This window comes from Pocillopora verrucosa, chromosome 10 (assembly GCF_036669915.1).
Source record: "Pocillopora verrucosa isolate sample1 chromosome 10, ASM3666991v2, whole genome shotgun sequence".
Taxonomy (NCBI): domain Eukaryota; kingdom Metazoa; phylum Cnidaria; class Anthozoa; order Scleractinia; family Pocilloporidae; genus Pocillopora; species Pocillopora verrucosa.
In genome coordinates, this window is record NC_089321.1 from 1,988,980 (window position 1) to 2,005,623 (window position 16,644).

A 16,644-nucleotide genomic window follows, 5' to 3' on the forward strand; every position below is an offset into this window, starting at 1 on the left:
TGAACCCCACTGGTTTCATGTTGTAGAAATATAGTCAGTTACTACATGCTTAGCTCTACACCGGAAATGTTGACCTTTGTTGATCTGCCATCACAAATACTCTTTCTCACGATTAAAGTTTATTTCATCCTTCCAAATGTTTGAAGTCCACATTTATTTTTAAGAGCTTCCCGCCTCATTGATAATATTTAGATAATCAATTAAGTGATTGATTATTTGATCAAATTGATTATTGAAGCCTTACCCTACGGAGCAAGGGAGTAGGGGAGGGGGTGAGGTTTCAGTCTCTTCCTCCCTCTAATCCACCCTCCCCCCACCCCCCCCCCCCCCCATTGCAAATGTCAACGCGGGATAAATATTTTAGCTTGGCTAAATACTCAGTCCCACAATCTTTTCATCAAGATCGAGCTCAAAATGAGTTGCGCGGGTTTATTGTGAATAGCCAAGATATTTCCTTATTCGAACTAACTCGCATTGCAAGAAATTTTACGGAAAATGAATGCGGTATGTACTTGGCCTAATATACAATAAACCCCTCCCTCCCTCCTTCCCTCCCTCCTTCCCTCCCTTACTACTTTAAAGCTACCATCGCCTCTGCAAGTCATGGACTTTATTTGGTGAATTTTTTTTTTTCACAGAACATATTTACGAGCAAACGTGTATCTTAAGATGATCTAAACAGATAGTTCTTATGTCCTACAACCGATGAAAATCAACAAATATCGGACACGGCCGAATATCGGGCTACTCATTATAAGACGAAAAAAGGGAGAGTCGAAACGCCAGGAAAAAGCCAAGCAGAAATTAAAATTGGTGGTAGTCTGAGGCAAGTTCAAACTTGCAGACTTGGATTCGCCGTTTGTTTGTTTGTCTGTTTTCTTTTTTTTTTGCGTGGATTTACAGAACTTTCCCTCAAGCTCCATCGTCCTAGTTAGATTATCGACATAACTGTCACTTTTAGCTCATCAAGTTCGAAATTTCCTCCGCCGGAAACATATCCATTTCATCGTTTATTAGTTTCAATAAGGTAAAGTTGAATAATTATTACTCTCAGGAAACAACTCTACCGGAACACTCTTGAGTTGTAACGCCCACTTCCTGCACTAGAGTTGATTTCCTTTTTAATCCAAAGGAAATGGAATTGCCTACCAAAATTACTATATTTAATGAAAATTTTCATTTTTAAGTTAACACAACAATGAGGACAGAAGTTGAAAAAATAAACTCATCTTGTAAACATGTCGTTCATCAAATAAATAGAGACCTAGTATAGAGAAATAACTCATATTCATTTGTCACCAGCGTGGTAGAGGTCTTATTATAGTTGTCCGTTATTAAAACTGATTGCATCAAGTCTGTATTTGTCCGCTTCAGTCAAAATAAAAGAAAGCACTTATAGTAAGAAGTGGTTTATAAGTTTCAGTGGTTCTTGAGGTTTCATTGAAAATATATTTCCTTGTTAAGTTAATAGAAGACCACGCGGACAGCCATTATGTCTAGCAGCGTAGGAAAAATTAGCTGAATCCTCTGAATATATATAAAGCTGGTGGTTGAAAAAAGTATACTTAGAGAGTTAAAGTGGCACAGAACAAGAAGAGATTCTCGTTAGACATGAAATATCTGGTATGGTTTTCATGTTTCACCTATGTATGTGGACTTCTCGAATCTCCACATCCAGATAATGGGCGACTAAGCTATACATCTGTCGATTCAGATGTAAAAAGATTTGAGGTAACGGCAAATTTTATTACTTTGATTCAAAGAAGCTACCATATTTTTGGCACGTCTTTAAAAAATTTAGCCCCTCTTCCAATTCGTGTCTATTTTCTTCTATCCTTTAGCAAATTCATCAATTTTATGTTCAGTTTTTTCCATTTTCCATTTTTCAGTTTTGTAACCAAAATAACAGTTTGTAATGTTGTTCACACTGTAAATGGATTTCACACGTCGCCTCAAATGATGATAGCAATTATGTTTTTTTTTTTGCACTTTTGTGCAAGTAAATCTCAAAAGATAGTTAAAGATGTCTAAATGTCTCAAGACTTCAGACCTCTATAGGTTTATTGTAGGAGTACCTTTAGTTCAAACTACGAATTTAACTTAAAGAGTATTCGAGGAGAGAGAGATCCATCCATCTTTTCAGTCTTTTGAGCGAGAACTTTCAGAAAAACCAGGGACATAACGGGAAAAAGGACAGGATCCTCTCTAAGCTCGATTTCTGTCGCTCAGTCGTGTCCGGTCTTCGCTCCTTCCTGAGAAGAGCGCGGGCCCACATTCCCGACCAGTAGCTGGCAATCGAGCCAAGGTCCTCTCCATCCCTACCATGTGCCCATCAAGTTTCTGAGGAAATACATCCTGTTGTAATAGCAGGAAAATGATGTTGTCAACAGATAGAGATCAAGCTGGGGGAGGCTGCGGATCTACATGATAAAAATCAGGCGATGGATTAAAAGAAAAAGTAGAATTAACTGAACAAAATCAAATCACGTGGTTGGCCTAATCATCGAATAATGCTTGCTATTAAATTTCAGGAAAAAGAAAATCAACCTCCTTATATTCCGCCATTGGAATTTGGAAGAAAAAGAGAAGTACCACTCTTGGTAAGTAAGTTCCTTTAAACTTAAGTAAGAAATTGTCATAATTCCAATCAAAATTGTGATCACTATTATAACTTTAATAGCAATAATAATAATAATGATGATAATAATGATACTGTTGATAATCATTATTATCACCATTCTTATCAATCTGCACTTCCCTTGCACTTCCATTTTTAATTTAAAGAAAACATCCGAGCATTTTCAAAGCTGATGAAATGTTTTCTGAGTAATATGCTAGAGGACCCCTTCAACGAATAAAGTATGGTTAGAACTGCCCGTGAATTTTTCTTTTGGTCTGAGTTCACTGTTATGTAAAAAGATTTTTCAGATTGCTCCACGGTGAGTGCTACTACTGTTACGATAACTACTATTATTTAATATTATTTAACTTCCAAAACAACACTCGGGTCAGTAAATTATGAAATGCATCCGCATCATGCGATTTCTTTTACTTATTACAAGCATAATTACGATTTGCGCTCACGCTTTGATTATTTTCAGGAAAAACTACGTTTACTCCGTGAAGAAAGGGATGAAAAGAGACGGTTTTAAGCAGTGAAGCAAAATCCCAGAGGAAATATCAGTTGGATGAACCGATTCAAAATGTCTGCAGAGCTATTTTCGTTATAACACATTAACTTAAATTAACTCAAATAATTTGACACATATGTTCAAAAAGCGCTCTATAGTTCATGTCAGTAATAATATCGTTGACAAAAAAAACTCTTTGTTTACAGATTAGGTTCAATAAAGATAAAGTTGTCCATATTTGGCTGTCCCTAGATTCTTTTTGTTAGTGCCATTTCCAATACGTTTATGAAGATCTCTTTGGCACCCCATCCTATGGTCGCCTTTAAGAAAAGATGCTCAGTGAGATAGAGGAAAGATTTAATAACTGACATTCCTTTCAGTGTAGTCAAGTCGTTGGCAGACATTATGACCCAAATAATAAAAGGATTAAAATATTGTCCTTGGAGCCTTACAGCTACGTTAGTGTGACTTCGAGTCCCTCTATATCCAGTTTAGCTATTGGAAACAATCAAGCCTCGTGGCATTAGGCGGAGACATCCGCGTCCAGTTGATACATTCGGGGGTGGAGACACGGGGGGATTTGAGCGCCGTCGAGGCTCTAATGTTTTCCTCTTGTCTAGCTCTGCTTTTTTACTAATATTTCAATCGCACTGTACCTGTAAATTGTTTCATGTTTTGAACTATCTGCTCATTAGCTGACGAGCACATAAATTCAAATACCTGTGTTATGACTTTCTCGTTAAATAAAGGAGTTTGGATGTCGACAGTGTCTGTGAACACTCGAAGATCTTTTAAAATCACTTACCTTTGGCTTACGCCTGATTTGCAAAAAACTTTTCTCGTGTTCTCAAAACATCTTGCGTGGGTTATTACGATGGCAAACGGAAAGAAAGTGCGGTCTATTGCTTAAAGAGATACTCGAGACTGGAATTCCTCTTTTCAGCGCGAGGCCCATACATGCACGCGCAGTAAATCGTTTATTTGCTGGTACGTCATGAAAATACGTTTGTTACGCATGCACGACGGATTCAGCAGCGAGTAAAACGAATGAGCATGGCGGATGATTTACACAGAGCGTCGCTCCTTTTCCAGCTCTTTCTTCACGGCCTGTGGATGAACACAATTCAGAGAGCAAATAATTGGGTCAGAGCTCACCCTTTGAAGAAAAACAAAGTTGAAAACCTAAAGGGTACTTACCTCTCGGAAAGAAATACTTTCTTCGATTTCAGTGACTTGGAAATCGGCAAAGACAATTGTGAGATCTCTTGTGGCAACCCTAAAAGCGAAGGTGTCCAAGACCCGAAAGGCGGTGCCCCAAAAGAGTTTCCCAAAAAGAAAAAAGAAATGATGTTCAGGAAATATAAGGTAATTTTGAGTTGAGTGACAGACACGCTTGGAACGAAGATATCAAAGGAAAAGATACAAAGCAAAGACGATCTCGAACGCTGAGACTCTTCGGGTCCCGATCGACAAAAGGTTCAAATGTAAATGACGATTTCGCCAAGCCCCTTCTGCAAAACTGATGTAAACAAGCTTTCTTTCCTTCCTCCAGTGGAGAGCAAGCAATACCACCAAAACTGAATTTTTATGACCAGAAACACAGTCCGACGATACCTTTAATCCATCCTCAAAGCCCTGTGCCAATGGAGGCAAAGGGATGTGAACGTTTCATTTAACGGCCGAGGAAGCCTAAGGCTAGAACAATACCGGCCTTTCTTTCGGTGTCCACTAGTGACAGTGCAGTTTTTTGTAACGGGGCGAAAAGTTACCTCAAATACTTGAAAAAGACGAAAGTGTGCCACTGATCGATAATTATATATTATGACTATTTTTCTTAGATTAAAGACCAGCTGTTCCATCTCTGACATTAAAAGTCCTTTTGACTGTTACCTCTGTTGCAGAAAGACACTTTCTTGAACTATAAAATATGGCCCAAAATCTCCTAATCGTGTTATTTCCCCAAAACACGTAATCTTTTTAAGTACAGATTTCCAGATGTAACAAATCTGAAATAAGTCAAACTTTGGTATGGTATAATGATCATGTAAAAGCAAAACACCGTAAAAGTCACCAATCGGCAGACCATGAACGAAGACTTAAGGCTCAATCAACGATTTCAGTGATTCAATCGACCATCACGAATTATGTTTATTTCAGCTTATTTTAAAACATTTTCATTTTTTTTATTGTCAACCTGTTGCTTAACAGCAAAAAATGAGTATGGTTGAGTCTACTTTTCCATTCATCGGTGGTGAACTGCTCTCTAATATTAAGATAACTTGCGCAAATTGCAGCACATATATCTCTCAAATGGTCAACTAAGCTATTAAAAAGTCGATGAATTTTTGAGAGAGGGAAACTTGTCAGCGGTATTTACGATCTCAATATAATAGTGCCTCACCAAAAAGATCCATGGTAATTTCCATGTAAAACCATTTACGCGTAAAAAATCGTTTCAAACACCCTTGGCCAAAACGAGTCCAAGGAATTTTCCATGTACAGATAATGCTCATTCACGTAGACAAAACAGTACCAAAACGGGTACATGGAAATATCCATTAATACTCATTTACGCGTGAAAAATAGTAGTTTCAAACATTCTTGATCAAAACGGGTACATGGAAATATCCATGTAATACTCATTTACCCGTGCTAAGAAGTTGCTTCAAACATCTATGAACAATTTAAACGCAGGTACATGGAAATTTCTATGTAATATACTTTTACGATTTCAATGTGATAGCGCCTTACCAAGATGATCCATGGAAATTTTCCTCGTAATACTTATTCACGTATACAAAACAGTATCAAACATTTCTAGCCAAAACGGTTACATGATAATATCTATGTAATACTCATTTGCGCGTAAAAAAAAATAGTTTCAAACATTCTTAAACAATATAAACGCGGATACGTGGAAATTTTCATTAAATATTCAATCACTTCTACGAAATAATTACAAACATTTTACGCTAAAGTGGGTCCGTGGAAGCGTCTATGTTATACTCTTCTGATATCCATGTGTGCAACAAGAAGTATCAAACATTCCAACACATGTGTCTCAATAGGGTAATGGCTTTTACAGCTAACGGTAAATTTCTTCCCAAAGAACGGACGATAAAAATTTGTCAATCTTTTTGCATGACGTCTAAATTTGTTGGCCTTTTTACGGCTAACGTTTAACCCCATTGAAACCCTATAGATATATTGATAAATTAAAAACTTTCACTTAAACAAGTCTTTCGACGAAGTGATCCTAAATCTCCATCCGGTACAACTCGTCTTGCTAGGAAATATATATACCCGTCGTTATCTTTGGACCCTGACCCCTCGCATGCCAAACGGTTCACGGCTACAGCTTCTCTCCTAAAACAAGAAACAGGCCTCTCGTTATCATATACGGATAACGAATTTATGTTAAGTTGAACGGATGGTTTTAGGCAGGAATTTACTGAAACACATAAAAACAAGAAACAAACTAGTTATTACCCATTTGTATTCCTAAAAGTTGTTTTAACTGGAGATAACTGTGACTTACTCGCTATTTTTCAATTCCTTCAGGAATTCAGTAACCGCACTATGGCACAGAAAATACATAACTTGCATAACATATATACATAACTGCTGTCAAATAAATAGATTCTCGGGCAAAACTGCAGTTTCGATTCTTTCTGAACCTCTTCAATTGCCTCCTAACAACGGATTTGTCAAGGAGGAATTACAGGAGTCGCACAGGCCCGAAAACACTTTTTAACTTTCGAAGGAACGGCAGCAGACAGTGAAGTTTCATTAAATTCGACGTTTATTCACGCGATCTTGCTGCTATCAGAGATGTTCACTCGACCACGACAGGATGCAAATGACTTAGTTTTGGTTTTACGACCATGATGCAACGCAATTAGAGTGCGCACACCGCCTGTCCTGCGTGGGATCAGGGGAGCGTGGCCTCTTAGAACGAGACTCCCCACCGGCAGAAATTTTTTTTGGGATCACTTTCTGAATGAAGGAGCTTAGATACCAGGCTCAATTGGGTAACCAAGCCTTCTGATGATTTGTTTACAATTTTATACTCACCTCCCCCGACTGGTTGAAGTGCGATTGGATGGGGACAGGGAAGGGAACATTTTTGTTACTTGCGCGAGAAAAAACAAATCACCGGGTGTGCAAAAATGGAGGACAGCGAAAGCAAGAGGCTTTTGCACGATGATAATATTGTCAGTCCTGATAGGCAGACGGATATTGAAAACAAAGAAATATCATCATCGAACGAAAGGACATGCAAAGTATACAAGAGGCGATGGTATGTGCTTTTCGTGTTCACGGTGACCTCGATGGTATCGAACATGATGTGGAACACTTGGGGTCCTATCCAAAGATCATGTCGGCTTGTGTTCGGTTGGGAAAAATGGACAGTTCTATTGCTGTCGTCGCTGGGAGCGATCGGTCCTATCATGGGTGCTTTTCCTTCAACGTGGCTGATGGATACGAAAGGTATTTTGCTCCTTAAATTATATGCAATTAAAAATTCAATAGAAGAAACCCTTCAGCGGTCAAGAAGTTGCAAACCTGTGTTTTCGTATGAATTGTTTACAATCTTGCGCCCACATGTAGAGGTGTTATAATCCTTTCATCGTTTACCAAGGAACAAGATATTTAATTTTGAGATAATAGGGGAAAATAATCGAAATGCCAAGCAAGACTAACCCGACATAAAAGCTGAAAATTATGTTTATTAGATCCTTCCACGGTTTATAGCGGCCATATTGTTTGGGGGTCAAACAAAACCTGACTTGGTTACAACTGACGTTGCAGTCTTCTTTTGATACTTTAATCGACGCCGCTTTTTGGGTGACTTACTATTTGAATGCTCAAAAGGAATCAAAAAAAGAGTAGGTATAGGGTTGCTTACAGAAGGCTTCCTGTCTCGAAAATGATTAGAGCAGGCGACAACACTCTCCCTTGACTTTCCTATTAAGAAATCTTTTGTTCCCTTCTGAACCTGTCGAGACCATGCTTCAATCAACGATTGCTTGGGCTTGTGGAACGATAGCTTCTCTACATGCGAGTGGATGACCCATTCTTTCGGATATCTTCTGTCGTTGTTAGAGCCGCCGACACAACACTTATCTCCAAAACCCATTTAGCCAAGGGTTTCTCTTTGCCGAGTTAATTGTTTTTCAATAGTATGTTAGCCTGTCTGGACGAAAAAGTTTTAAGAGCATGTAAACATATTTATTTCAATTTTTCCTCTGCCCAATTAAGTTACTTAATTACAAAGAGTCTTTCGAAAAAGCAGTACTGTGACCTTCTGGCATTATACCAGCCGCGAGGTCACGTTCTAAGAAAACGATCCCAGTGTTCCCATAAAACGCAGATAAGAAAAAGTTTTTCGCCTAGAGAAAAAAAATGTCACTCACATTTATCAATGTCTTATCTTTTTTAGTGATGGATATTGATTCTTGTTCCTGAACAAAGCAAAAATTAAACGAGGGTTGCGATGCAAGTCTTATTATCATAAGAGATTCTATGGCTCGTTGCTTAGCAAAGAGGTTTTGTTTGACCCCCAACCAATATGGCCGCTTAAACTGTGGAAGGATTTAATGTATTTATGAATGTTAGAATCCCTTTCGTAATGTTTGAAGAGGGCATAAGTTGCCAGTAATTGGATCCTTGCGTTTGCGAAAAGAGTTCTGGGATTGCCACGGGGCGAACATTGTAACTCGCTTTAAAGGAATATAAGACAAGGATCCGATTACTGGCAACTCATTCATTGCTCATTTACTTCTGTGACAATTTTGGTGAGTACATAACCGAGTTTAAAAGAGTTTTGTCCTCAAGTTTGTGAAAGTGTATGGCTCCCTCAAAAATGTTAATATCAATGTCATTGTTCTTAATGTCGCGCTGAACTTTTTTAATGTTCCTGGAGCCTCTTAAACTGAAAAGAGCAGATTGCAAAAGCACAAATGAAACTTGAGCTGTTACCCAGGAGATGGCTGTGGAATATTGCTCTTCTTTCTATGAGGCAATGAGCTCTGCTACCAGTAATCTACAATGAAACCTGAGGCATTCTTTCCCCATCTCACCCATTGTCATAAAAACCAGTGGGGTGAATGTTCCCTGTTCCACATCAAGTACTCTTCCAGAATACTAGTGCTTCTTCTCTTTCTCATGTATTTGATAGACCTGTTGGGGTTCCATGTTCCGTTATGAGTCAGAATTAGGGTGACTAACCCTCACATCAAAGAATACCGCAGGATGGCCTGGTCAGTGTAATGACATTGGTATCAGTAGGAGTCCTTTAAAAACAGCATCTGTCTTTCCTTTTCAAACCTTTTATGTATCTCTACTGTCATTGTGATAATTTTTGTAAAATTGATGCTTGTTATTGGCAAATAGGAAAATATTAATTATTCTCAGGGAATCCCCATATCAGTTTTGTTACTCAGCAAAATAATTATTTAAATTTCTTTTCATATTTATTGATTTTGATCAGATGAGGATTTTATTGATTCTCAACACAGGTCTCCAAGTCATCCATGTATTGGCATTTTCTGGACAAAAGAACCTAATTGAACTAATGTTGAATGAGAAGTTGACAGGCTTAAGAAAAAAGGGGGCCTAGACCATTTCAGGTTCTCTCTCTCAACTCTCCACAAATTATTTTCATTGAAAGAAAATTTGTTCCTCTACCTCAAGTGTTACATTTCTTTTTAGCAGTTCTTAAACCCTTTACACCCTAACATCAGTATACATATTCTCCTTACTTTTCTACATACATCTCTTAAGGTGCTGACAACGAGAATATGTTTATTGTAGAGAGCTTCCTTAGTTGGTGATCAATTTTCCTTATTCTTGTGACCTTAATGTACGATTTGGGGTGATAATATTAAAAGGAAAAATTAGGTGCCAGTCACTCTAAGTCAGGACAAAGGTTTAAGCCTTGTGAAAAGTACATTCCCCTAAATGCATTTCTGTTAATTCTGTTCAATTCATTATTTTATCAAATTTGATTGTTATTATGTCTTCTTCTTTGCAGGATTAAGGTTATCTGTTCAGGTCACATCTGCAATGCTTCTGGTTGAAAAGTAATTCAAGTGATTCCTTTTCAAGACCTCACAGTAAGAACTGTTGTAATTTTCATTGGCCATCTTATAGCAATGCTGCCAAGCTTTATACCAAATGGAGCCCCACCCTTGGTGTCAACAGCTTGGTTTCCTCCAAATGAACGCACAACTGCTACAGCCATTGGTGCCCTGGCTGCTAATTTCGGAGCTGCTCTGGCTTTCTTTATTGGACCCACAATGATACCTGAGACAAATGATACCTTTGAGGGTAACAAGCATAATTTGACAGACAAGGATGTTAAGTTCATTGAGGGCAGACTCATGGATTACTTCTATGTACAGATTGAAATTGCAGCATTTCTTTTTTGTGTGTTTTCATCTATTTTCCTTCTAAACCACCTCTTCCTCCAAGTATAACACAATTAACAAGAAAACAAACCAAAATTGGATATGTAGAAGGAATAAAAATGCTGATAACCAATTGGTCCTATTGGTTGTTGATCTTTGTTTTTGCAGCATCATTTGGCATCTATTTTGGTTGGTCATCAGTTTTAGACCTTGCTGTTCAGCCTTTTAAAATTGATGAGAAAACTTCTGGATTGCTGGGAACTGGTGGAAGTTTAGCTGGAATTGTTTCTGGAATTATTATTGCAAGGTAAAAACCTTGTTTTTGTAAGGTTATATTTTATTATTTACAGGTTATTCTGGTTCTGCTATTTGCTAATCTCAATCCTTTCAACCCTACCACACCACAACACTGTTACATGTTTCCTTGTACTGCATTTTCTACAAACTTTAAAGATTGTCCATGATTTTGCCTTTTCTTTCTCAACATATAAACAAAAAGACACATTTCAGGAAAAACCCTCATAATCTGTTAAAATACTACATTGTGAGTTGAGCATATAACAACCTTTACATTCCATGCTGCCATGCATCCTCTCAGTAAGAGACTTGCATTAGACTAGGTTCAAATACCATATGGTAAGGGATAGAACCAGTAGCAAGTGTGATCGGGGGGGAAGGGGTGAAAGGCTGGTAGAGTAAAAGCCAAAAAAAAAGTCCTAGTAAATTTTGAAGAAATATTTTAAATCTTAGGTTGATAAAGAAAAGAAATCTTGCACTCCCTTGAAGATTTTCACCCCTTATCACTTTTTTAATGGTACAACAGGGGGGTTGGAATCTCTTTATGTTTAACCCTCTAACTCCAAGGTCTGATTGTTAATTCTCCCCTCTTGCTGCTACACAATTCCCTGTGAATTAGTTACAAGAATATGATGTAGGATCAAGATAAAAACTTGAACCTGATGAGTTTTAGTATTCTCATTAACTGTTTGCTAGAATACGTATGGATCTCATAGGGAGAAGTTACATGTTAATCACTTCTGGGAGTTAACCCAAAAGTTTATAATGCTTATCATAATATGGCATGAGAGTCCTGAGGTGAATCTGAACATTCTGAGTGGTTTTTACTTGGTTGGGATTTTTCATTTGGACCAAATATAAGCCAGGAAACAGTCATAAGCCTTCTACATTTGTTGTTAAAAGCCAGAAAATTCAAAAACAAGTTTGCTACTTGTGTCATATAATTAGATACTTCCTTATCTCGTTTGCTCTAGCTGTACAGGTAATATTGGCCCTTGGTCATTTTTGTACGGTTCTTGGGTAGTAACTAATCGGTAACAAAGAAGTTAATTATTACAATTGGTTTCTTTTGTCACAAGTCTCTTTCCTTTGTTGTCAGGTCAGCAGATATCGTAAAGTGGTGGACTAAGGAAATCCTTGTGGGTCTTTCACTGGCACCACTATAATGCAGCTGATCTTCACTCTGACCTGTTCACGAATCTTGCCCTTTTCCCAGGAGCTTTTATTTGCTTCAATATCTGCAGTGGGTTGTTGTTTAACTGTACAATTCCACTTCTGTTTGAGCTTATTATGGAGTGTGTTTACCCTGTGGGGGAAGGGACATCTGCCGGCATAGGCCTTGTTCTGGGTAATACAGTGATATTTGTGTTTGATGCAGCCTTCATGTTTCCCATGTCTAATGTCCAATGGATGAACTGGGTTAGTGTAGGTGGCATTGCAGTTTGTGTTCCTCTGCTTCTAGCCTATAAGAGTCAATATCGAAGGCTTGATGTGGACACTGATTGAATGAACCACCATCATCCTAAACTATAATCAGTTCCTCCTTTTTAGGAAATCCATTGTGCAAATAATTGATGTTGGGGTAGCCCTTGGAACTTTGGACGTGAGGTGCATGCCTTGAATTTTTTAATTTTTTTTTTCGACTTACCATAAAAAAGGGAAAAGAAGGATTGTTCATAGTCTACTGTCTTCCACTCAGAAGCTGCTTTGATCATTTTAGAGTGGTTAAAAGTATTTTATACATTACAATATATTTCTCAATATTTAATGAAGATCTTAGGGTGGAAAAGTTGAAAATTGAGTTTTCACATAAAACAACTTGGTAGAGTTAACCCATAGGCAAAAATTTTAAATTTTTTTCTTTGGGTCACTTAGACTTATGATGGAAGGTGCAAAGTACCCAGAGATTTGGTTGATATTTTTAGGAATATTTTCAATTTTGATACTTACTAAGTACAAGTGAGTTTGGAAACAAAAATGTATATATTAATAACTATTTTTCGATATTTCACGAAGACCTTAGGTTGAAAAGTTGAAAATTGAGTTTCCACATAAAACAAATTGGTAGAGTTAATCTATGGGCAAGTATTTTGATTTTTTTTTCTTTTTTGGTCACTTAAATGCATGATGGAAGGTACAAAGTACCCAGAGATTTGGTTGATCTATTTAGGAATATTTTCAATTTTTGGTACTTATTAAGTACAAGGAAGTTTAAAACAGAAAATACCAACATGGTTAAACCAACTGTACCAGGAAAAATAAAAAAAACTTTTAGATTGTAAAATCATGTTTTGTTTAAAAGACATTAAGTTGGTATGTTGGAGACATTAAATGGGCAGACAAACAAGGTAAATAAAGGTTGTGTATTGTCTTATAAGTCAGGTAGACACTGTCATTAGGATTATGTTTGCTGCAGTTGTATATGGTGTACTTTATATTTACCAATTATTCACCAACATTTAGTTGTATAGTTGTGTCAATGTTTTATATCACAAAGATACCAAAATATCAGTTTCTTTCTTTCCTTTACAAAAAAAAATGGTCAGAAATTTTTACTTCTTATGCCCAATTTTTTGTTCTCATCTTCAGCTTGGAGTGAAAAAGTGCTTGTTATTGCTCACTTCCCCACACTAGCCAAATCAAGGTTTTCGGAAAAGCGTTATTTATTAGTGGTGGGATCTACTAATACTCCATGACACTGCAATGATGCCCATGTTTGTAGAACCTTGCTATCCTCCTCTCTGCTGCATTCTCGATACATCCGTTAGTGGTGACAGAGTGGTCTGGTCTGGTCAACGCATCAGTAGTAGTACAACCCTCCTCCCCCTTTCCTGCCCAATGAATTTGTGCACTTGACAATCCTTTATTCATGGGATGAACTTTATTTAATCAGCATGCAGAAGGAAAACCTGGCTGGTCTATCATCCGCAATCATTGTACACACACCTGCAGCGAAAGTCAGATAAAGAAGCCATTCTCAATCGAATTACCCAACGGTAATTATTTTTTTCCGCAACGGTTCCCTTAATAACGTAAGGGAGGAGGGGGGTGGGCAAACACAATAGTGTGGAATGATCGAGAAGGCGGCTGGGTCCTACACTTCACGCCAGAGGAAACAACTCTCGTCCGCTTCTTGTTGCATATTGAAGAGGTGTCGCTCTTTTATGAGTGAAGTAACAGCTCGGTTAATAGTCTTTTTTCGCAAGGAATCCCCTTCGGAGATATGTTGACCTCTGGATTTGACCGTTTAAGATTCTCAATAAACCATAATACTCTGGTTCGTTTTCGTCTTACGGGTAAAGGGAGAAAAATCTCGGTTATTTACTTGGAAGGTATCTACTGATCTAATGACATGTAGAAATAAGACGATTGATTGATAGGTTCTAACTTATAAGCCAAAGATTGCGCAGACTATTTTTTACCAACGTAACCTAAAGTAGGCTTAAGTTCCGTTCTTGTAGAAACGCTTTTCCAAACACATTGAGCTCTTTCTCGTATTGGAATAGTTTCCTCTGTTAACAACTCTTTAAGTCGAGACACCGGCGAATCTGTGGAAGAGAAGATATACATCAAACATTTCAAACAAAGAAGCGAAATGACTGAATTCAGCAGAAAAATAAGTAAACGAGACGAGAAGTGTTAAAATGAATCACGATAGAGGGCTGGAGCTTTTACTATTTGAATATAGGTATTCATATGTGTGCATTCTGTGCTCTAGGAGATTTCTATGGTAGACTAATAAGGATAATTTGTCTACGAACCAGAGCTTTTTTAAAGTTGGCGTTGGTGATATTTACCTAACCATTCTAAGGGGTTAACTGGTTTAAAAAAGGACCACACGTATCGTGAAACAACATTCTGTATTTTTTCAGTAGCATACTTTTCGGAAAAACGAAAAAAGGCAAGTAATCGTTAATTTGGCGACAGGATATGAGCGAGAGAAGGCATTTCTTTTTCTTTCAGTTTCATGCAACAATGTAGAAACATACTTTTATGAATTGTTCGTTGGGCCATCTTTTGTTCATCGTCGGCACGTTCTTTTTTCCCCTTTTCTGGCGCCGGGGCTTTTTCACTGTCCTACAACTAGATCACGCCAGTTAAGGAAATTCTTTGATAAGGGTCTGTCTCAATAGGGTAATGGCTTTTACGGCTAACAGTTATCCCCCTTGAAACCCTCATGATATATTTATTAAAATATTCCAAAATTTTCACTTTAAAGGATTCTTTTTGGCGAAGTGCACCAGTAAATCTCAATTCAGTAGAACACATCGTTTTGTTAGAAACATTCTATCCACTCATTGTATCTTTGGGCCCTGATCCCTTACATGCCGGTACGGCTTTCAGGGCTACAGCTTCTCTCCTAAAAAAACCAGAAACAGGCCTTCTCGTTATCATATAAAGGATACATAAGTTTACGTTCCTTTGAGCGGATGGTTTAGGACAGGAACTTACTGAAACGCATTAAAACAAGAAGGACAACAAAAACTAGTTATTTACCCACTAGCATTCTAAAAAGTTGTTTTATAAACTCAATTTCGTTTTTAGGTCCAATTTTGGATTTGTAATTGTAGGTGCTTTTTTCCTATGGATGTGGTAGAGGGGAATGAAAAAAGGCGCTAGAATACCTATAAGGCCTCCTACAAAGACGAGGTGGGTAGAATAGTCTTGAATACTGCAACAACGTTCGCAGACATTGATGAACAAAATAATAAAAGGATTAAAAATATTGTCCCTGGAGCCTTACAGCTACGTTAGTGTGACTTCGAGTCCCTTTCTATCCATGTTGAGCCAGGTTAGTAGAAAAGATGTAGACAACAATCAAGCCTCGTTGGTATTAGGCGGAGACATCCGCGTCCGGTTGGATACATTCAGTCGGGGGGTGGAGACACGCGGAGGGATTTGAGCTGCCGTCGAGGCTCTAATGTTTTCCTCTTGTCTATGCTGGCTTTTTTACTCGCCTGTTTCAATCTGCACTGTTCTTGGTAATTGTTTCATGTTTTGAACTATTCTGCTCATTAGCTGACGAGCACATAAATTCAAGTACCTGTGTTTAATGAATTGTTCTCGTGAAATACAGGAGTTTGGATGTGGACATGGTGTCTGTTGACAACACTCGAAAAATCTTTTAAAATCACTTGACCTTTGGACTTGCGCGGCTGGTTTACTATAACTTTTTCTCGTGTTCTCAAAACATCTTGTGTGGGTAATTACAATGGCAAACGGAAAGAAAGTGCGGTCTATTGCTAAAGAGATACTCGGAGACTCGAATTCCTCTTTCAGCGCGAGTTTGGCCCATACATGGCACGCGCAGGAGTAAATTCGTTTATGTGCGGGTACTTCATATGAAAATACGTTTGTTTACGCATGCACGACGGATTCAGCACTGAGTAAAACGAATGAGCATGGCTGATGATTAACCACAGGGCGTCGCTCCTTTTCCAGCTCTTTCTCCACCGGCCTTTTGGATGAACACAGTTCAGAGCGCAAATAATTGGATCATAGCTCACCCTTTGAAGAAAAAAAACAAATGTTGAAACCACTCAAGGGGTCTTACGTACTTCTCGGAAAACAATAACTTTCTTCGATGTAAGCGACTTGGAAATCGAGCAAAGTGAATTGTAAGATCTCGTTGTGGCAACCCTCAAAGCGAAGGAGTGCCAAGACCCGAAAGACGGTGCGCAAAAGAGTTTCCAAAAGAAAAAAGGAATGATGTTCAGGAAATTCATAAGGTCAATTGTGAGGTGGAATGACAGACACGCCTTGAGGACTAAGACATTTCAAAGGAAAGATACAAAGCAAAGACA

At 38.0% G+C, this 16,644-nt stretch overlaps 1 long non-coding RNA gene and 1 pseudogene across 1 annotated transcript; both read left to right on the top strand.

Annotated features, from left to right (window-relative positions):
• The first annotated feature begins 1,525 nt into the window (after positions 1-1,525).
• Positions 1,526-3,355, top strand: LOC136284020 (uncharacterized). Its single transcript, XR_010719030.1, has 3 exons — positions 1,526-1,731; positions 2,532-2,600; positions 3,102-3,355. It is a non-coding gene; the product is annotated as an uncharacterized lncRNA (long non-coding RNA).
• A 3,921-nt stretch (positions 3,356-7,276) lies between these two features.
• On the top strand, positions 7,277-13,044 carry LOC131791170 (solute carrier family 49 member 4-like; annotated as a pseudogene).
• Positions 13,045-16,644: the final 3,600 nt, after the last annotated feature.